The 23671-nt window shown below is 43.9% G+C and overlaps 1 protein-coding gene across 5 annotated transcripts in view; it reads left to right on the forward strand.

The window, feature by feature from the left end:
• The window catches only part of LOC134932152 (proto-oncogene Mas-like), a 240962-nt gene that overhangs the window by 203000 nt on the left and 14291 nt on the right, over window positions 1-23671 (forward strand). For 3 of the 5 annotated variants that reach the window (XM_063926292.1, XM_063926290.1, XM_063926293.1), the window contains one exon: window positions 21939-22102. The gene's annotated coding sequence lies outside the window, so the exon portion shown is untranslated. Of the gene's footprint in view, window positions 1-14902; window positions 15102-21775; window positions 21863-21938; window positions 22103-23671 lie in introns of those variants that run through there. The other 2 variants (XM_063926291.1, XM_063926294.1) reach the window with 2 other exon arrangements.

The raw sequence follows: 23671 nt of genomic DNA on the forward strand, positions 1-23671 counted from the left end.
GCCCATAATTTTATTGCGATTGACATAAACACTTCTTTAACACTTCTTTTCTTATCACTAAAATAACGACACACTAAAATAACGACACGGACACGGTTAGCTGTAGTTAAAGGTCAGACGATATTTATTGATCGCTGACCTGTTCTTTAAACTATAATTGTAATTGAATTGATTTTATATTGGAGGATGGCAAAGGACAAGTCGCTACCAGACACCAGCTCCAGTCATTTAGATTGAAACACAAAAACTGAGGAGGGGACTAAACCACAACTCCGCCTCCTCCCTGCATAACCCGCATTGTGCAGGACTCACCACTCTTTTCTCTGGCCAACGTTCGGTTCCCGCAGGGGAACGTCTAAATGTCCAACCGCAAGGTAAGGACACACCTGCCATCCTTCTAAAGAGGGTGCCCCACAATGACCACTTATGCCCATCTGACCGTTGGTTGGTAGCGACTTCCCACCACAAAGGTTTAACAAACCGCCCCGCCATCCGAACCAATAAAAACCAGGAAAAACCAGATAGCTAACTGAACGGACCCAAACCCCAACTAAGAAAAACCTGCAAACTCCAGCCGGAGAAAGACAAGCCCCATCCTCCTTGTCGAACTGCCGCTGACGCAGCACAAGCAGAGGGTGCCTACAACCATTCCCCTTAGAAGCTGTAACAAACAACGAAACAGCAGCATTACCATCTTGCGGGCTGTCTCAATAGCTGAGAAACGCACCGCCCCCTTCCAATGAAAAACGCTGGACTAATTGACCATCCAAACGGATCTCCGGCCAGTGACAACGTGGCCCACGAAATAGCCTAACGAACAAATTGAGGTAGATGCCGTAGGAGCGACCCCTATCAGCGCCGCCCAAATGCAGGACAATACTACCTGGACGATCCCCACTATGCTCGCGGTGGCAAAGGAGCTGTACAAATACCCCTCAGTATCCCTTACCATGGACCCCAACCAACAAACCACCCTGGAACCAAAACATCAGCTGTCCTACTCACCAAGGGATGCCCCGCCGCCCAAAAATTGTAAGAGCGGCCAACCAGCTACGCCTGTTCAAACCATCAACGGCTGCAAAAGAAAACACCCTAACATCATCACACTAACATAAATCACATAGGAAAACCAAGTGACAGAGAACAGAAATAACCCAAGTGAAGGAGAAAACTCAAAAACCTCCCGTGGACCTTTGATGAGCCAATTGTAATTAGGCCCCCGCGGAGGAAAATTTAAAAATTCGCTTCACACCCTCGATTCCTGAACGCTACCCGTTCAAAAACCGACGGGTAAACCAAGTTTTTGGGTTAGCGCAACAGGCGCAACTAAACATTATCCACATGCACTAGAATTATAATAAGCATACCTCCAACGAACCACCACCGGAATAGCTTCCGTGGAGGACCCTGCGGCTGCCGCACGGTAGCCACCCCCGTCCGCAAGGAATAGGACCTAAGAAGTATACCTTCAATGGACCACCTCCTGAATAGTAGCCGTGGAGGACCCCGTGGCTGCCGCATGGTACCCACCCCCATCCGCAAGGAATAGGACCCTATCCCCAATACCCAATCCGCAAGGAACAGGATCTACGAAGCATACCTCCAATGGACCCGCTCCCGAATAGCTGACGTGGCGGACCCTGTAGCTGCTGCATGGCCAGCCGCCCCAGTCCGCAAGGAATAGGACCTATCAGAAGCATACCCCCAACAGCCCCGCTCCTGAACAGCTGCCGAGGAGGACCCTGTGGCTGCCGCATGGCAGCCACCATAATCCGCAAGGAATAGGCCCTAAGAAGCACATCTCTAACGGCCCAGCTCCTGAATAGCTGCCGTGGAAGCCCCTGTGGCTGCCGCATGGCGGCCTCCCCAATCCGCAAGGAATAGGACCTAAGAAGTATACCGCCAACGGGCCAGCTCCTGAACAGCAGCCGTGGCGGACCCTGTGGCTGCCGCATGGTCAGCCGCCCCATTCCGCAAGGAATGTGTACCGAACCCAAACACCGCAGCAAAACTGTACATTAGTGAGAGGACCAGCGAGCGCCTGCATCAGCAACTGGTCGCCCCCCCGGAGGCCCATCCATACTCATGCGCCAGGCACAGCGGGCAGACACCCACCACCTCCTGGGCCTCCAAGGACAACCAGCGACCCCCAGCTGCTTGATCCGATTTGGAGCACACCATCCTGCAGAGCCACCGACCATCCTGCAACCCAGAAAAAGGCCCCGGGATCCCGCAATGCCTGCTGCTCGCCCCTACTCACTTACCCGCAAAACCCAGAAGAAAGCTAAAGCAAAGGCTAATCTAAAACAGGGACCACCACAACACCGATTTGGTGACAGGAGGCAGCCCCACCCAGCAATTATGCCAAAAGTTGCCACGTAGCAGGCCTACGGGTATCCGCAGGCGCGGGGCGCACCCTAGCCCAACCCTTAAGCGCTCATGAAAGGGGGCGAAAGACCAGGCGGGGTCCACCAGCTCGCGCAGCCCAGAACAGAAGGAAATGCCCGCAAGGGCAGGATACCTGGCTGCCTTGGACCTACCTCCCAGAGAACGCTCGAACACAAAAACCATCAACCGTCTACCAGGGACACACCCGCTGTAGCCAACCTACTGAAAAAACACCCGGACGCAGCTAACGCCCCAAACGAGGAAGGAGCCACGCGTGCCTAGTCCGAGTAGCCACCCGTACAATCCGCCCGACAGAAGACGGGCATGAGAAAACCTATGTCGCCCCCCCCCGGAACCACTCACGGCACTTATCAAACTGAAATGAGATAAAGCATCCGCAAACCCATTCCAACTCCGGCCGCGCAATGGTAAAACTGTACCGCCATCAGACAAACAGATGTCGCAACAGTCGCAAAGCCTGGGGGGACTGGAGGGTACAAGGAGGAGGAGGCCCGAAAAACCTCCCCGTAACAAGACTATAGGAATAAAGACCACAACCACGAAAACATGTCTGATCTCGCGGGAAGGGAAACTGCGTGATGCTACCTGGCCAACCCCGCAGCGGCCCGCAGTTTTACTGCAAACTATGCCACCCATGGGGATGAACCTGCTCGCAAAAAGGGGAGGAGCTGAAGGACGTCCGCAACCGCTAAAACCAAACGTCGCGTCGCCCCAAGCAGTGGTTAATAAAAACCAAAAAGCAACGGTAACCTGACAGCGGGGAGGCGACAGCAACCCCCATTGTGCCCAGTGCCAACCCCTGAAAACTCAGGCAACCGGTAGGGCCCGAGCGGCGCACCGGGGCAACGGGAACACCCAGGACCCTGAACCAGACCTGGCAACCTACAGAAGGATAGCTGCAAACCGAAATGCCTCCCCGACCCATGAAGAGAAAATAGTCCCGCTAGCGAGCAACACCAAGGGGGGGACCGGAGACGGAAATAATGCACCAACGCAAGAAAGTACCGCACTTCTCAAAGAGGCCCATGAGACAGAAACCCAGGGACACGCACCCGTCCGCAGAAAACAGGCACCTAATCGAGCCCCAAAAAATTGCAGGGGATGGGGGCGCGGGGGAAGGCGAAAAACACGACCCCACGTAGAAGTTATCCAAAAGGAGGTACCCCGCCCATATTCACGACACAAAACGCAGAGTCCCTAAAAGACTAATACTCGCCCCGTGCACGTCCTAGGAAACAGGGCATGAAAAGAAAACCCACGAGGATAAGACAAATGCAGGAAAAGGCGAAACTGGCCCAGGGTCCTCGGGCACCAACCCCACAGGGAATACAAGTCGTGAAGAAAGGAAAAAACGGCATAAAGCCCAAACGAGCCCCAAGCCGGTCCTGCGTTCCCCTACCGCCGGATCTGATGCGGGACAGCGTGAGCGGACCTAAAACGCCGGTGCGCCACCACGGGCAGGTTACCCGCTCGTGGCTGGGGCACCGTCACTGGACGGGTGACCGGCCTCACCATTTTGCATGAGTGACGAAAAAACGGGCGTGGACGCCTGTGGTGTACTTGTCCCTGCCAAAAGCGAAAAAAAACCACCCCTACCAAGGAGCGCAAAACAGAAGCGCGAGGGACCTGCGACCTGGGACCCTACTGTGTGGTCCGGGCTGCCGGGTGACCCCCAACCACAACCCAAGGAAAAAACGACGTTCCCACCCCGATCACGATGGACTCCACGTCGTAATTTCCGCAAGCGGAAACCTAGGATTAAAATTGCGAGCGCTGACACAAAACTGCACCAAGTGGGGATATGCGGCAGGTCGCGGCCCGGTGTAACAAGCTGTAAAAAATCCAAAAACCGTAACCACAGATGAAAAGTACGTATACCCGTCTCCCAATCCCCCCTACCGTCCGCCGTCTCCGCAAACCGCAGGGTGCAGAGGGAACCCTAGCCGCCGGCGCCCTGCCCTTCCGAGATGCCTAACGTTACGCGCCGCACAATGAGCCTAGCCAACTAGCGCGGGCGCCCAGGAGAACTAGTAAAACACTACAAGAAGGTACAAGAACTGTAAAGAATGATAAACAACAGCATGCTCACCGGTGTCTGGAGGACGTGGAATACCATCCGCCGGCTCCACCGCCACCGACCTCGCCGTTGCGTCATCCACTGTCGTCGCAGCCGCATCCCTACTCGGTCATCGATCCCTCCGCGATGAATCCACCGACTCCCCCGGACTTGCAGACACCTGCGCAGACGAAACAGAGGGGACAACAAGCGCAGGAAGCGCCTGCGCATAAACACAGAAACAGGAGGCACAAGCGGGGACACAACAAATGCCGCAACCCTGGGACAGCGGGTCGAGGCGAGGGAAAACACCCGGATGGGAGGGAGGAACGCGCGGCAGGAGGGGAAGCACGGCTAAAAGGGATGACCCAATGGTGTAGGCCGGAAGCCAGGAGGGCCAAAAACCGGGCAAGCGGGGCCGCAGCCGCCGGGGAATTACCGAGATATGCACCCGACAAGGACGGGGGGGAGATCCGAGGCCCCCTGAAGTAACACGCGGGAAAGGACCCCGGACGCAGAAACCGCTGCACATGGCGCAAATTGTGGGAAGGAGGCAACAGACAGACCCGGTTGCCGTGCCCCGGGGGACACCAGTGAACTGTACCACGTGGGGGACAATGAACTAAACAGCCCCCATTGAGCAGGGGCCCGCAGGCGAGCCCCCGGCTTGAGACCCGCGGCAGGCGCCCCGAAGAGACGTCGCCAACACCACGTGGCCCTGGAGGAAAAAACGTGGACCCCCGTCCACGTCCACCCCCCGCATGGGGGAGCAGAAAAACCTTAACCCGGGCATCGGCTACCAGGGAGGCAGGGAGCGGCTGCTACCCACGCGCCGCTCCAGCCTCCACAAGCCGCCGGCTGTTACCCCCCGCATGCGGCCAGGGCCGCCAGGCCCCACGTGTGCGCCGGAGCCGTTAGCGGTGAGGAGAGAGAGGCGCGCTCGAAAACGCCGAGCGGGGAGAGGGGAATCCGCAGCGTCGCGGGCGCCGGGGAAACCACCCGCGCCAGTACCACGCAAGCGGCAGCCGCGGCCGGGGCGCCCGACCCGCCTACAGACCGGCCAGACGGAGAGGAGGCGCGGACCGCGGTATCGCGACCCTGCCGGGGACCCGCTGTCAAGGCGGGACACAGGGGCAGGGGAGAAAACAGCCGAGAGCGTGGCCGCCGAAAGCGGCGGCTTCGGCCCTAACGCTGGAGGAGGGGGGGAAGCAGGCCCGGAGGGACGCAGCATGGGCGAGGGGATAACAGCACTAAAGGGAAACCATGGGGAGTCATGAAAAAACAGCACAGTATAAAATAAACACAGCACAGTATAAAATAAAAACAGCACAGTATAAAATAAATACACAAAAGAAAGAAGGAAAGGGCTATATTGTCGGTGCACAAAAGGAAGATTAGATCTGGTTATCACATCTGCCTGTATTTAATTAAAATTTAACTTTTATTGGTATCTGTTTAAAAATCATGTACATTACTTACACATAACCATGAGTATAAGCGAAACATAGAGGTTAAAATTATGACATAGACAAAACATACATAGTGCAAATGAAATAAAGGTGATTTAAAGATTTAAAATGTGTGTCCACGTGTCTTATTCCAATGTCCAAAAATATATGATCTATTATTCCATAGTGGGATTAGAATTCATTTGTATGTTTCAGTCATTATTAGGCTCTTAGATGAGGCATTTAGGGAATAGAGATGTTAGTTATAACATCAATAATAAGCTATTGGTACCAACTTATATGTGACAGAACAGCTGTCGCACTGTCTAATTGAATCAGATGTGTAATGGAGTGTAAAATACACAGGTGATGCTATAAATTCAATATAGATATATGATATACTCTGGGGGAATAAATATCTTCCTCAGTTATTTATGATCAATAACATATATGATAATGTATAGGAGTGTATCTTTGTTCATACTAAACTCCACATGTTATGATCCATTGTATGTTCATATTAATATGTCCTCAGAAGGAAAGCTTCTTCATTTGTTAAGGGCTGTGTCGCTGATAATATAATATATGTCAATCAGCTACAACAGTTAGATATTCAAAGTGTTGTTATCTCTAAGAAGAGAACACCTTATTTATTAGGAATTAGTGACACCTTACTCAGATGTCAGTGTACAGCTTCCCAGATTATGCATCACCATTAAGCATCTGATATAATTATGATTATTAAGCAAGAAAAGCCTTCATTAAATGTATATAGGTAGCAACGTATTGAATAAAGATTTTATTATCCTGATATATGTCACCTGATAGAGCTAGATTTCCCAACCAGCATTAAACATTAGTGTTAACACATTGTTTTATTCACAGCTGCCACATTGACTTGGAGAGTTCATTTAGAAACATTTGTTGCAATTGCGTCTGCTCAGTTGTATTACATTTAGCACAAAGAGATAAAATGTATCTATTTGAGCTTGAAGCAATGTCTTCAGCTCACTGTGTATGTTAAAGGATTTTAACAGCCACTGCTGCGCTGTTCATTAATTAATTATATTGTTATCTAATCAGCAAATATAGATTATCTACATTTCAGTAATCATCTATTCGTTGTCTCTTAATAATGGTTGTAATAGTCACTGCATATGGTGACTGAGTAGCGCTGATTAGTCATTAATTTATGAACATTTGTTGTAATTGTATCACAGGTGCTTAATAACACTGACACATCTAACATATAAACCTGGTAGGTTTATCTTAACTTGGAGCAGTGCTTGTAACTTCCTATATATTTTCAACTGAGTCTAACAGCTAATGCTGCATTCTTTATGTTTTAATAGTTTTTGCTATCCACTGAACAAAAATGTAACTCTTCAAGACTCAGTATTCATGTATCCGAATAAATATGATAGCTAATACTGCATTGCTTGTTATCCACTAAACACGAATATAACTGTCTAAGATTCAATATTCATATACTCGCTGCCTCATACTAATAATCTAAACATCATAGTTAAATAGAGCTGACTAAACATTGATGTAACATGGACATGGAAACACGTGGAGACACGCTGCCCACACGCGTGTTCCGCCGTTACTCTGACAGCTTCGTCAGGGCTGAAAAACCAGTATAAAATAAAAACAGCACCGTATAAAAGCCACATGAAAAACAGCACAGTATTAACTACAGCATGTGTACTCAGCCTTCCATCATTCCAAAATGGCAAGAGGAAGTCTGAGGCACATGACTATGGCTTATATATTATTCCAAGACCAACCCCTAAACCCTTGATGGACAGCCCTATAATCCTATAGGAAAAATACCCAAGAAAACACTGATCTGCCTAGCAACTGCTTAGTCATAAACAACCAATCACAAAAAATTGGGCTCTTATATGGCCTCAGGCTTATGCAGCCGTCAGCTTATCAAAACTTTAGATCCATGGGGACTCAATATGGATTTTGAGTTAAAATGGTTTTTGTAATTGTGCCTTTCTTATTTGTTATGACTTCTGGTATATGCTTTATGTCAATGTGAAGTAGTTTTTTGTTCTCTACTATATGGAGCTAGTATAAGAAATTATCCGGATAGTGGAATATATATTTTTATTTATTTATATATTATTTACAATACATCTCTCTTTAAAGATAGAATAGTCACTTCCTGGCATCCATTAGCCGTGGAACGCACTAACACTTCCGGCGGAACCGGAAACCACATGCCGTGGAATCCACTGCGGGTGTGGGGATTTACTACCGGAATATTAATTCCGACTCTACTAATATAATAAATATCCGGGTAGTGGTTAAAATCTATCACTACAATTGGTAATATACCACACCACACAGATTTAAACAGTTAAGCTCTAGCGCTCATCAGCTGTGGTGCACGACGTCACTTCCGGCAGAAGTGTACATCACACGCTGCGGAACCGGAGATGACGCTGAGCGTTCCACATGCTGTGGAACACATTATAAATGCGGGAGTTTAGCGCTGGAATATCATTTCCGGCAGAACCGGAAATTATGCAGAGTGTTCCACATGTGGAACGCAAAGCGGGAAAAACACTTTTTTCATGTAAAGAAAAGCTTTTTAAGTATACTCCAATGCTCCATATGGCCTAGAACCAATAGGCTTTTTATTAAGTTATATTAAGTCAATTAATTAAAAGTTTTTATCTTGATTTTTATATTTATGTTCTGAACACACCCCTAATAACAGGAAGTGGGTCTGTCCAACGGGTAGTCACTATAAATATCCGTTCCTTCTGTTTCTGTTTTACACCTTGAAAAAGACCACATCTTGGTTGAAACGCGTTGGTGTTCAGACTGCCTGATACCGGTGACTGGAAGGAGGTACAGCTTAGTAGGGGAAGCTTTATAATATACCCCTATATGCTTTGTTCTGTGCCTTCCCTAGAAGGTTTTATTCGGTACGCATGTTATATGAGATTTTAACTTTTTAAGAAATAAATGTGTTATGATGTACACTATGGTCTCCCCACCTTTCTTGTTTTGCATAAAATTCACCCAAGGAGGTCGATAAGGCAAAGGTAGAGGAGGCGGACCTAGTGAATACACTATCTGAACTGAAGGAACCGGAGATTATACTGGGAAAAAAGTGACTTTTACTTTGGACTTTTTTTTTTATTCATTGACTTTTGTGTCACTACTCTATCACCATTTCAACAACAATTTCTTTTCATATATGATTGTATAATTGAAGGGATTTTCAGATATAGTGAATAGATTCTAACAGCATTCTTGTCATTATACTAAGGAACTGAGAGATGTTCATGATCAGTTGATATATATTTCTCATGTCATTGTACCTTTAAAAAAGTGTGCAGGAATCTGTATAGTATTGTTTAATCTGTTTGTGGGATTGGTGAAATCCCTTCTTTGAATCCTGCAGCCTTTTTTCTACAGTAAGGTGCGATAGTGGATTATTGTTATTAAGCTTAAAACCAAGCACATGATACCTCTGGCAACAAGCATAACACCTACCGCATGAAAACCCCTGGCAACGAGCATGACACCATGAGCATGAAACCCCTGGCAATGAGCAGGTGATTTAAAAGTAATTAGAAGCCTTACTGTAGGACTTCATGTGTAATGGGCATTGCGGTGTGTGGCATAATGTATCACAGGCATTGTGGTATGTGGTATAATGTCTCAAGGTCATTGCAGTGTATGGCATAATGTATCACGGACATTGCGGTGTGTGTCATAATGTGTCACAGGCATGACAGTGTGTGATATTCTATATCACGGGCATTGTGGTATGTGGTATAATGTCTCAGGGGCATTGCAGTGTGTGGCATAATGTATAACGGGCATTGCGGGGTGTGGCATAATGTATACTGGGCATTACTATAAGGAGGAAAAATGACAAATAATGGCCCTCATTCCGAGTTGTTCGCTCGCAAGCTGCTTTTAGCAGCTTTGTAAACGCTAAGCCGCCGCCTACTGGGAGTGAATCTTAGCTTATCAAAATTGCGAACGAAAGATTCGCAATATTGCGAAAAGACTTCTCTGTGCAGTTTCTGAGTAGCTCGAGACTTACTCTTCCAGTGCGATCAGTTCAGTGCTTGTCGTTCCTGGTTTGACGTCACAAACACACCCAGCGTTCGCCCAGACACTCCCCCGTTTCTTCAGACACTCCCGCGTTTTTCCCAGAAACGGTAACGTTTTTACACACACTCCCATAAAACGGCCTGTTTCCGCCCAGAAACACCCACTTCCTGTCAATCACATTACGATCACCAGAACGAAGAAAAAACCTCGTAATGCCGTGAGTAAAATACCTAACTGCATAGCAAATTTACTTGGCGCAGTCGCAGTGCGAACATTGCGCATGCGCAATTAGTGGAAAATCGCTGCGATGCGAAGAAAATTACAGAGCGAACAACTCGGAATGACCACCAATGTAAGGGGCATGAATCAGGATTATTTTTTTTTCCTGTGGTGACCAACGTCTGGGCGTGCAGGTTGCAAAACTGGGGTATAAGGTAGTCTTTTCCTGCAATGTCACGCCCCTTTATGCAAAGCCACGCCCATTTCGGTAAGGCCACACCTCTTTTTGTGGCATGCACAAATTCATCACTTTGCTAGTGCCAAGTATGGGGGGGGGGGGGGGGGGGGGGGGCAGAAAATGTTTGCGGGAGAAAAATGTTTAGTTAAGCCACTGCATGTAATTGGTAACTAGTACTATCTTCAGTATGTTTCCTCATTCTGCACTTTGTATTTGGTGCTAAAACTGCCAGGAAGCATTGTAACATGGGTATGAAAACAGTTAAAATTATATTTTTATCACTCCTGATACAGTATAGTAATACGCTGTTACAAGAACCACAATTATACAGAATTACAGTCCAAAAGTCAATGAACGTATGTCCAAATGATTCAAATCTTCCCAAGTTCCCTATGAAAAAGGAAAATAAACTTCATAAAGTACAGTATAGCATAATACAGGGGCATTTTTACAGAGGAGGAGGCCCGTGTGCAAACTTCAGGTGGTCCCCCTCCCTTTCATGGTGCTGAAGACTCTCGCATGCGCAGTCACCAAATATATTGCGCCCACCATGTTTCGGAGATGAACTTCTACTGCGCATGCAGGGTGGCCATTTTGCCGGCAATTTTTACAGTGACTGGAGCTCCGACACGGGACTCCGGAAGGTTAAGTAATAAAACATAGGTGCAATGTGTGGGTACCCTGGATGGGACTTTCTCAAGGTGCACCTTGAGAAATACTATACTAAAGTCAAACGCGTTGGTGAGCATGTGAGAGCCAGTGAGATACTGCATATAAGTGACCCACAGTCTTATGGTGAGATATCCCAAGACTTTTTTAATCTTTCTCTCATATGGTTTGTTTTGACATCTGCAACATTGGTACGGGTGTTGAGAACACAGAAAAGCTTTGAAACATTGTTTTATATATTGTTTATGTATTTAATGGATTAAATTGTATGAAAATTTTTTCCACCAATCTTCTTATTTTTCTGCTTAATACCAAGCCGAAATTAACAACAGAGAAATTTGTGGGAGGAGCTCTTGGCAATAAAGAAACTGCTACGTGAACATACAGCTCATTTACAAGTGAGCGTTTATGTAAGCATCCACACATCTTGAGCCTACTTGTGAGTGCATGGTCCCCCAGACATCGTCTGATTGAGTTTTGGCATAGGAGTAAAATAAACCTTTATAGCTGTGATTCGGTATATGCGAATGTAAGCATACATGTGAGCAGGAATTAGCACATCTTCATAAAGGAGACCCCCTACGGATAAATCATTCATGTCCCAGTATATTCGTGGAGGAGTTTACCATATTGACTATTAGAAACTGAGTTAATGAGAAGAGAAGGATAGATAGTAATTCCATCATTTCTATTTGTTTTCTATGCACTTCGTTGAGAACATACTCTGCTGATACATTTTCTCGCAAGACCGTTGGACTCCGATTGGTAGTATTCTGACTCCGCTTTGGCTACTGAGCGCTGCGGTGGAGTCACAACCCACATTTATGTAATACAGTAACTGCTTAATAACCCATTGCCCTCTATATAAATTATAATACAGTGAACTGTAAAAGTGTATCCTCCTCTGCATTTTAATTATGCATTTTAGTCATGTCGGCATTATAAAGTTAAGCATGATGCTTTAAAATAAAAATGATTAAACTAGCAATGTAACCATATTAGCATAATGCTACTGACATTTTCCCATCAGCATATTCATTGTCCACATATTGATTATCAGTAAAAGGTACAGTAGGTATTCCTGCTTACACTCTCCTTCAACAAGACATGTTTATGCCCAAATTTATCAATCCTTGGAGAGTGATAAATTGCACAATGATAAAGTACCAGCCAATCAGCTCCTAACTGTCATGTTGCAGGCTGGGTTTGAGAAATGGCAGCTAGGAGCTGGTTGGCTGGTACTTTATCACCATGCAATTTATCACCCTCCAAGGCTTGATAATGTGCGGAATTCAAGTTATGAATTGTTGTTTGTGTGATCAAATATTTTGAACTGAGAGGCTTTTTACTTTGTATTTGACATTGCTCATGTTCCGTAATCCTCAACTTGAGAATACGTTTGGATTTACTCAAATATTTATACAAGTACATTCCACTGAGTATATAACTGATGTAGTTGTACAATTGATACATTGTTTTATTGAAATCTTTCTGGAATTATGATGGCTGAAAAAAGATTTTCTTTTAGAGTTTAAATATTTGCACGTTACAGTGACCATATTTGAGGCATTTTACAGATTTGTTGTTGTAGGAATTACCGTTGCAAATTTCTGGTACCCTGAGCATTATGTTATTATATACTATGTGAATTAATATTCAGTAAACTCAAGTTATAATCACTTAAGGTTAAGATATTCCATAAATGTATTAAAAGAGTCAACATCCACATTCTGAATAATGATAATATACTCTATACATCATTTATATGGACCAATAAAATGTTAATAGGGCTGTTGCTGAAAATAAAATTGCTCTCCTAGTTTACTATCACCAAATTAGCATAATTAGGAGCAAATAACATGCCCATCACTTTTTCATATATAAAAATTGTATATAAAATTGTATATAAAAATTGTTAACAAAATTAAAATGGTTGTAGGTTGTGGTAAAAGATATCGATTAACAGGTAAGGTATAATCCTTATTCTGTATTGTCAGAGAATTATCCTTTATGGTGTAATATAGAGATACAGCATAAAGACTTTGTACATTGGTCATTGCTCACATGTAATTATCTTGTCACTCTATGGGCCATATTCAAATAATATCACAACCGCTATCTCCCATCTAAAGTAAAGGGAGATAGCGGGGCGATATTCAAATATGCCCTGCTATCGCCCTGATCACACTCATTCCAGTCTGGTTTAGGCGCGTCAAGCACCTAAACCCGACTAAAGTGATGGGCACAATCGTTAAGAGACCCGTTTGGGCGCCCAAACGGGTCTCTTTACACACATTTAAGCTCACTACTTTCGGAGGTAGCAAGCTGAAATGGAGTTGTCACGCCCGATCATAGTAACATTAAAATACTGCCGGCGGGTGCGATAGGGGGTGGGAGGAAGGATGAAACATTTGAATCTGGCCCTTTATTTTGTATAACCCCTTTAGTATATTAGTGGTATCTTTAAAGTAGATTGCAGTTCCTTGACATATTTATAATATATTTCCACCATATTCTGAAGGATATGATGGAAGCAACACTTACAATAATGGATCTTCCAGGGGGATGGGGTGCAATGACTTGTGGATTTTATTAGACATATAGTTTGACATCCAACATATACAAACAAAGAACATATCTCGCATCAGAAACATATGTCGGGTAGCTATAATATTATTATTGTCCTCTGTCAGATTTCCTCAGTATGGGCTGGGGATTGCCCACCGAAATATATAAGGCTTCTTATGAGGTGCTACAAACTGCTTAATATGAACATCACAATATAACAAAAGAAGAAAGTAATACCCCTTTCACACCACCTGATATTGATATTAGACATTTAGGGAAATATATTATAGCGGCACGCATCATGCCTCTATAACACTTCCATCAGCAAGATGTATTTACATCTTGTCTGCCAAAGCGGTTGAGCGAAAACTCACCCCTCCGGCAATGTCCCCCTGAGCTCAGAGCGTATCAGCTCAGTGCTGACGTGCTGTATCACCTTCCTGGCCGGCTCCTCTGCACATGCATCGGATCTCGCTACTCAACCGATATCCCCTCTGCACTCCGGAGCCGCAACCGCCACAGGCATAAACAGCTCTGTCCCTGCCGTGGTGAATGGGCATCGAAACCTGCAGCTGTCGAAACTGACAGCTGCAGGTGTCGGAACGGTCAGCGATTCTGACCGTTCATACATTGCCCGCGCTTATCGGCTCGCTATCTTTTAGTGCTCCTGTCACCTGCAGACACTGCTGCCATCATACATGGGGAGAAGCGGTATGGCGCACATAGCATGCTCTGATATCGCTTCTCCCCCATATCTACACATAATTCATTTACTCCAATGAGAGATACAGTGTGTGATAATAGAACAATTTAAATACTGTAAGAGTGTGTGTATGAATCTGTCACACCAGAACTAATTGCAACAAATGTTACCCCATATGCAAACTGAAGAACATTATTAGGCATATGGCCTTAGTGGAATATGAGAGCAACAAGATCATTTGTGAGATACTGTAATAACCACTGTGCTCGCATTGAAATGATTTAAAAACACCAATAGACAACAGTTAATGTTGGGTAGTTTTATTGCACAGACACTTTCTCTGCTTTTTCACGATCCTTTAAATTACATTTCACAGTTTTAACAATTAAATATTCAGATATTTTAATGCATACCAATAAAGTGATAAACTTTTAATAACAATTATTTGAGTCCGAGTGCACCATGGTAAACTACTTACTTTATTCTTTTGTTATATTATATAGGACTAGTTAAAAGCCCATAAAAATGATGGACACCCGGGCGGGATTATAGAGGGGAAGGTCACCACTCACACAGGAGCTGCCAGGTTTCTGGAAGTTCTGAATCAGAATCAGAATCAGAATCAGCTTTATTGGCCAGGTATACTTACGTATACTAGGAATTTGTCTTCGGTTTGCTATACAACAGCCAAGTAGGTAACAGGTAAGCAGGTGTGTGTGTGTGTGTGTGTGTGTGTGTGTGTGCGTGTGTGTGTGTGTGTGTGTGTGTGTGGGGGGGGGGGGGGCAAGTAAAGTTACACAGATCGGTATACCGTAGGGACACAAGTTAGTTACATGTACGTCTAGTCAGTCAATGTTCAGGAGTTCAGCAGGCGGACAGCTTGGGGAAAGAAACTACTTACTTTATTCTTTTGTTATATTATATAGGACTAGTTAAAAGCCCATAAAAATGATGGACACCCGGGCTGGATTATAGAGGGGAAGGTCACCACTCACACAGGAGCTGCCAGGTTTCTGGAAGTTCTGCTGCTGGGAGCTGGGGCTCTGTCATGCTGAGGGTGTAGCATTAGCCTTATATATAAGGAATTATTTATATTTTGGAAGGAAGAAGCACACACAAGGACAGATCCCTCCTATTGAAAAGTTTTTGATTCCCTGAAATACTTCCGTATGGATTGAGATTCATTAACTCAATATTAAGAGTTTTACCAGTGTATGGGAAGAAGTTTTTGATATTCCATAGTAGCGGGAGTATATAACAACAGATTCCATGCTAGGAACTGGAACTACTATCTCTAGGTGGTTTATCCACCTGTGTCAATATTTGGAGTTTTAAAGGGCTAATCCCTGAATCACGTGCGTTTGATCACCGTTTTGGATATTGATATCGGAAGTCCACACCCCTGATGAAGTCCGTTGAGGATAAAACGAGTTGGGATATATGAAGGTCACCATCCAAAATAGATTGAACTGTATGATGGTTGATGTGGAATTGTTTTTAAAGAATTCTGTTTTATGACAATTTTATTAAATAATTAGTTCTTGAGATTTGCCTTCTGTTGGTCAAAAATCTTGGTAAATATTCACATTTGTGAGCCCTCATAATATTGGTTTTCCTAATATATATATATATATATATATATATATATATATATATATACACACTGCTCAAAAAAATAAAGGGAACACTTAAACAACACATCCTAGATCTGAATGAATTAAATATTCTTATTAAATACTTTGTTCTTTACATAGTTGAATGTGCTGACACCAAAATCACACAAAAATTATCAATGGAAATCAAATTTATTAACCCATGGAGGTCTGGATTTGGAGTCACACTCAAAATTAAAGTGGAAAACACACTACAGTCTTATCCAACTTTGATGTAATGTCCTTAAAACAAGTCAAAATGAGGCTCAGTAGTGTGTGTGGCCTCCACGTGCCTGTATGACCTCCCTACAACGCCTGGGCATGCTCCTGATGAGGTAACGGATAGTCTCCTGAGGGATCTCCTCCGCCAACTCCTGGAAAGTCTGTGGTGCAATGTGGCGTTGGTGGATGGCGCGAGACATGATGTCCCAGATGTGCTCAATTGGATTCAGGTCTGGGGAACGGGCGGGCCAGTCCATAGCATCAATGCCTTCATCTTGCAGGAACTGCTGACACACTCCAGCCACATGAGGTCTAGCATTGTCTTGCATTAGGAGGAACCCAGGGCCAACCGCACCAGCATATGGTCTCACAAGGGGTCTGAGGATCTCATCTCGGTACCTAATGGCAGTCAGGCTACCTCTGGTGAGCGCATAGAGGGCTGTGCAGCCCCCCAAAGAAATGCCACCCCACACCATTACTGACCCACTGCCAAACCGGTCATGCTGGAGGATGTTGCAGGCAGCAGAACGTTCTCCTTGGCGTCTCCAGACTCTGTCACGTCTGTCACATGTGCTCAGTGAGAAGCTGCTTTCATCTGTGAAGAGCACAGGGCGCTAGTGGCGAATTTGCCAATCTTAGTGTTCTCTGGCAAATGCCAAACGTCCTGCACGGTGTTGGGCTGTAAGCACAACCCCCACCTGTGGACGTCGTGCCCTCATACCACCCTCATGGAGTCTGTTTCTGATCGTTTGAGTGGACACATGCACATTTCTGGCTTGCTGGAGGTCATTTGCTGGGCTCTGGCAGTGCTCCTCCTGTTCCTCCTTGCACAAAGGCGGAGGTAGCGGTCCTGCTGCTGGGTTGTTGCCATCCTACGGCCTCCTCCACGTCTCCTGATGTACTGGCCTGTCTCCTGGTAGCGCCTCCATGCTCTGGACACTACGCTGACAGACACAGCAAACCTTCTTGCCACAGCTCGCATTGATGTGCCATCCTGGATGAGCTGCACTACCTGAGCCACTTGAGTGGGTTGTAGACTCCGTCTCATGCTACCACTAGAGTGAAAGCACCGCCAGCTTTCAAAAGTGACCAAAACATCAGCCAGAAAGCATAGGAGCTGAGAAGTGGTCTGTGGTCACCACCTGCAGAACAGCTCCTTTATTGGGGGTGTCTTGCTAATTGCCTATAATTCCCACCTGTTGTCTATTCCATTTGCACAACAGCATGTGAAATTGATTGTCAATCAGTGTTGCTTCCTAAGTGGACAGTTTGATTTCACAGAAGTGTGATCGACTTGGGGTTACATTGTGTTGTTTAAGTGTTCCCTTTATTTTTTTGAGCAGTGTATATATATATATATATCTCGAAGCTGTATTTCTGTAATGGCAGGCTATAATGATGTTGCACTATATACACCAGTACTGGCACATGAAAGTTCACCAGTCACCGTACAGCTCTTGCTCAGTCTGGGGGTAGAGGACACCAGTAGCCGTCCGGAGGTGGCTTGTGTTGGGTATGGGAGAAGCAAACACAGGACCCTGGCCCTCCACCGGTGTGCAGTATATATAAGGCAGTTGAGCTGATTATCTGCCTCCTCACCCGCATCATCTGCAGCTCCAGGACCGACCTCTCCTCCTCCTGGTCACTGCACTGCTCACCCCACACAGGATCTCACCCTTTCCTGCCGGACTGATTTTCCCTTCTCCCCGGTGCCTCCATTCTGAGTGCTGCAGGACCGTCTTGTGGTTCTGGCATCCATTTCCTGGTTACTGCTGCTACTTGTTGCCGAGTCCCGGGATGGCAAGTACAGCATAGTATATGGAGGAGGGTGTGAAAAGTATTAGTTATATGGGGTAAGCTGTATATGGAGGAGGGATGTGCCCTGTATATAGGGGACACTATATGGAGGGGTAAGAGGGTGCAGTGTGTATATAGAGGCAGTATATGCATACCCTCCAACTGTACCTTTTTGGCCAGTACAGTACCGGGTTTTGGCATCTCCCAATCCTATTCATTCCTATGGGAGTGTTGCAGGGCTACACCCACTTTACCAGTGGCCACATACCCTTTCCAAATGTGTACCGGTTTTTGGCACAGCCATCTTGGATCGTATGTATATGGTGGGGGGTGCAGTGTACATAGGGTGTGTGTATGTGCGTCGTTGTCCCTCCGGCGGCTGCCACGGGCACCACAGAGGTGAGGAGCAGATTAATGTAACCATAAGTTGAAATTGAACAAAAGGTTAGAAAATCCAGTCAATTTTGAATATGAAAGGTTGTTATAAACGGCAATTGCTACACCAAAACTACTACTACACCTCTACTTCAACTCTCTCTCTCCAGCACCCTCTCTCCATATTCAGCAAGTGTGAAACAGTCAGATCAGTGTTTATATGTAATTAGCAGCAGGCTGTAACATCTGCCTGCGTGATCACTTTCATTTTCATGGTCTGTGTGGCGGCCTCCAGTGGCCACCAGTGCACATAACAGAGGTGAAGACCAGTTAGCCATTTATTATATAGGATGATATAGCCTCTTTTATAGGAAAAGGAAAAGAGTGGGAAATACCACACAGGATCACTCCTTGCCCTAGTCCCCCTTGAGAAAGAGGGAGTAATGTTACACAGCTTGTAATAGCACAAGGAGATAGGATAGGAATAATATATAACCAAATTCCTTTATTTAAAAGCTGATATCACAACATCTCAGTCAATCATTTAAGGGTTGGTGGTGCTCCCCAGAGTCAGACACCATAGATTTGTCTGGAAAAAAAAGAAAACTCTTTGATGGGGTATTCTTACATAAACTATATAGATATCCAGGAAAAATATGTCAGTATTAATCTAAAATATAACTTTTATTACATATGAATTAAAATGTCAGGTTTGAATTACATGACAAAAGACATAGGACAGAATACAGGCACACATAAAACATATAGAGGTATCACAAAAGTTGATAAATTACAAGTTAAAGAAAATTAGTTTTCATAGATAGTGAAATAATGCCTTAAATCAATAGATTCCTGAAATTGAACCTAAAATAGGTATCAATTAATAATAGAAGGATTTGCCGCACCAAGGTAAATTTTAATAGCACTGTACTAATTCTTATTAGGTGAGTTAGTCACCTGTACTTACTATGAAAGAGAGATACGCACTCCTGTAATGTATACCTTATATATATGTTTACTGAGCAATCAGAGACATACTACTCATCCATATCAGCATGCACCGATATGGAGCTGGGTGATGGGGGAAGTGAAGAAACTTCACTCCCCCCGTCACTCATCCCCCGCCGCCGGGTCACCCGCCAGCCGTATTGGCCGTCCGGCACCTCGGCGGCACATCGCCGTGTGTGTAGGGCCCTTAACCGTTACATAGTATGCTCTTAGCTAAATACCACTGTAGATTACCTTCATTTGTCAGATCACCATCCAGTTTGGCAACAGTGTATTTCTCTAGTCTAAACGCCACGGTTACACATTGACTCTTATTTTACCATGCCCGGATGATAAATTCCCGTTTAATTGGGTAATATTTACATACCAAAAGCGATGCATCATGTACAGCATCCAGTTATATAGTGTGCATCAGAACAACATATTGCATAGTTTTCAAGCACTACAATTGGTTAAATATTAACCTTATTCTAACATGTGTAACCCTCAACTTGTAATAAACAGCGGAGCAGTAAATTTCCTCCCTTAACCACAGTGTCTCATGGAACATCACACAATACAATTATATGACGTGCATGAACAAAATCATGTGTGCATCTTTTTAGGTTTCCAAAGGAAAATAAATATCGACACCCTGCAATGTCAATGATAACAGGGTGTCAGCTACGTTCTAATGGAAACAGAAGAAAGGTTACTATACTTTCCTTTCATGCCAGCAGATGTCCTACCAATACTCTCATCCACCCTCCGCTGATATAACCTAAATTCTCAGGTGGTCAAGAAGGTGAGACAGCAGATATTGGCAGTGACATAATCAGATGGACTGTCTACATATACTAATTTTTTTATTCTTTTTCCCTTGGGAACCCAAAAAGATGCACACATTACATTGTTCATGCACATCTTTAAATTGTATTGTGTGGTGTTCTGACCAGATCGCTGCACTGCGATAAACTGCAGTGAGCGATGGGGTCGGAATGACCCCCAAGGTTAATATTTAACCAATTGTGGTGCTTGAAAACTATGCAATATCTTACTCTGACGCATACTATATAATTGGACGCTGTACATGATACACTTTTGGCATCTAAATATTACCCAATTAAACGGGAATTTATTATCCGGGCATGGTATAATAAGAGTTAATGTGTAACTGTGGTGTTTAGACTAGAGAAATACACTGTTGCCAAACTGGATGGTGATCTGATAAATGAAGGTAATCTACAGTCGTATTTAACTAAAAGCATACTATGTAACGGTTACACTCAGATTGGATAAACAAAATGTTGCCAAGTTGGTTGGTTATTTGACAGACAGTAGAAAGTTACGGTGATACTAATCTAGTGCTGTTGAACTAGTAAGGGACAGCCTAATTAGCAGTGCATGCACCGCACAGACCACTGAGCTCATTTTGATTAGCCAATTCTCTACCCTGTGAGTAAAAACTATTTATTATTTATTATTATCCTTAGACAATAAATGTATGTGATGCTATGCAGCCGGGGTATGTAGGCTTGTCGAGTACACTGTTGTTACGGTGTTATATTATCAATCGACAGGTGTAGGATGCAAGTGTTCAGTGGTAATAGATTATTTTAAGAGGCCTATACATCTGTGTTGTCCATTTAACAAGGGACGGTGTAACTGTAGTGTGTCTCTGATTGCTCAGTAAACATATTAATAAGGTATACATTACAGGAGTGCGTATCTCTCTTTTATAGTAGGTACAGGTGACTAACTCACCTAATAAGAATGACTTCAGTGCTATAAAAATTTACCTTAGTCCGGCAAATCCTTCTATTATTAATTAATACATATTTTAAGTTCAATTTCAGGAATTTATTGATTTAAGGCATTATTTCGCTAATTATGAAAATTAATTTTCTTTAAGTTGTAATTTATCAACTTGTGTAATACCTATATATGTTTTATGTGTGTCTGTATTCTGTTCTATGTCTTTTGTCATGCAATTCAAACCTGACATTTTAATTCATAATAATAGTTATATTTTAGATTAATACTGACATATTTTTTATGGATATCTATATAGTTTATGTAAGAGGGCCTCCAACAAACAGTCTTCTTTTTTCTCCAGACATAGCCACTTTTATCTAAGTAAGATTTTATATCTTTGTTTTTTTATTACTTCAGCATCCTTTATGTACTATGTGATGCATTGGAAAATACCACATAAGGTATGTAATGAATAAACCTGTATGCCTACTGTTTGTAAATATGTACTCCTGTTGCTAGACTGATGATTATGGCAACATCTTTCTGCTGCCAAATAACTGCTACCGTGACAAGGTAAAAGAAGCATACAGATTGTTCTGATTGTGGAAGTGGCTATAGTGTTATATACAGTAGACAACAATCATGGCATATTCAAATTGACAGGGGCATTTTCAGGTGACTACTCAGTATGGTGATGTACTAACAGTATAGTTATTTTCTGTATCACATATTTTTCCTTTTTTTCCAACAGAAAATAGTTTCAACCAGCAATGCTATATAATGTGAGAAGAAGCAAGTGGATACTTTTATGAAATGTTGTGCTCCACCATGAGAGCTACAAGATCCCCCCAGCCACATGGAATCATTGGTTGGCCAACAACTGAAGTCAAGCTTGCAACAGGGTCACTTTTTCAGGTGCAAATATATTAATAACATACAGTATGTATAAAAAGTGTATTTTTTGTAACTTGCAAAACAATATGCCTATAATTTCATTATTACAGCAATATTTAGCAATTTTTTGGAATTTTGCCATTTCATTGGAATGTGACATTGTGATGATTATATATGGGACAAGGGCAGTTTTTCCCTAAACGTTCTTTTTTGACAAGTTAAACATCAAAATAAGTTAAATGTATGAACAGAAAGATTTGGGCTTTGTTGTGTTCTAGTTTTACCATGTACTAACTAAAAAAATAAGTAACTATTGCTCAGATTGTAATAAAACACAACTTCTTCATGACTGGAATGTGTGCCCCCTCATTACCACTAATAACTCAGCTTATTTTTCAGCTTGGGGTGAGTTGATTTTGTTGGAAATATTTTCCAAATTTCAATTTGCTATTAATGTCCATGAAAAAGATAGCACTTTTTTTGGCAGCATTTTGGAATTTTGAGAATAATACAACTGACAAACTGAAAACAAATTATGTAAATCGCTCTCACAGTCTGGATTAAACAACGATATCTCACCCAAAGTACATGCATGTTTTATGAGTATGTAAGCTACAGTCATTAAATAATGTAGCGTTAACAAATTATGTGTATTTTCCTCATTCAAGCGCTCTCCTGGATTGCATGAGACATTTAATAGGAAATGGTTATTCACAAATCCTTTTCACTGGTCAAATCTGTACACCAGTATGTTTGTCTCCACCTCCTTCTCCTTTACCAGAGGATGTCCTTCCCTAAATCCTTCACTCATATATAATGGGATCAGAAAAATACATAGAAAACAAAACAAACAAGACTAGAAGTACAGAGATTCTTTAAAACAAAAGGTTATTTAATAATAAAAACCATTCACATGATAAAAATATATACACCGCATATCGAGCAACCCATTAGCTCTACTGTGATGTTGATACTCCTACCAGAAGTTTAAGGTTAAATGACCAGTAGATTCCCAGACACAGAGACAGTTCTTTGATAGGGTCAGCAGATGTCTGGATTCACAGAAGGACTCCAAGTGTGTCCATAAAATAGCCCCACTTGACACATTTTGGAGTGACCTTATTTTTTAAAAGCAAATGTGGCTATGAGTCCAGGAAGGCCTTTTATACCCCTCGCAATGATGATTTATCAATGATACAGTATCTTTGGAAAGAAAGTAAAGAGAGTTTACATTATTTTTGGGAGAATCTTAACAGGAATGATCTTTCACATTGTGCCGGACACCGGTGCTATCTTACCGGTAGGACCATAACTAGGTGTGGGCGGATGGTGCTTAGCAAACAGCGCAGTTACTCTGTGGGCCCACCATCCGCATCCACACTGATAGGACGCCACCAACTGCAGCGCTGCCCACTGTACTGTATAGTATATTAGTAGCATTGCTGGAGTCACCGCTGCTAATATACATTACATGCAGAGCAGGCAGCGCTGGGCTGTCTGTGAATCTCTCTCTCTCTCCCCCATGTGCTCTGCTCCGCCCCCCCCGCCCCCCCTGCTCTCCTGCATTGTACATACACAGACTTCCGGGTA

This window comes from Pseudophryne corroboree, chromosome 6, assembly GCF_028390025.1.
Source record: "Pseudophryne corroboree isolate aPseCor3 chromosome 6, aPseCor3.hap2, whole genome shotgun sequence".
NCBI classification, from domain to species: Eukaryota; Metazoa; Chordata; class Amphibia; order Anura; family Myobatrachidae; genus Pseudophryne; species Pseudophryne corroboree.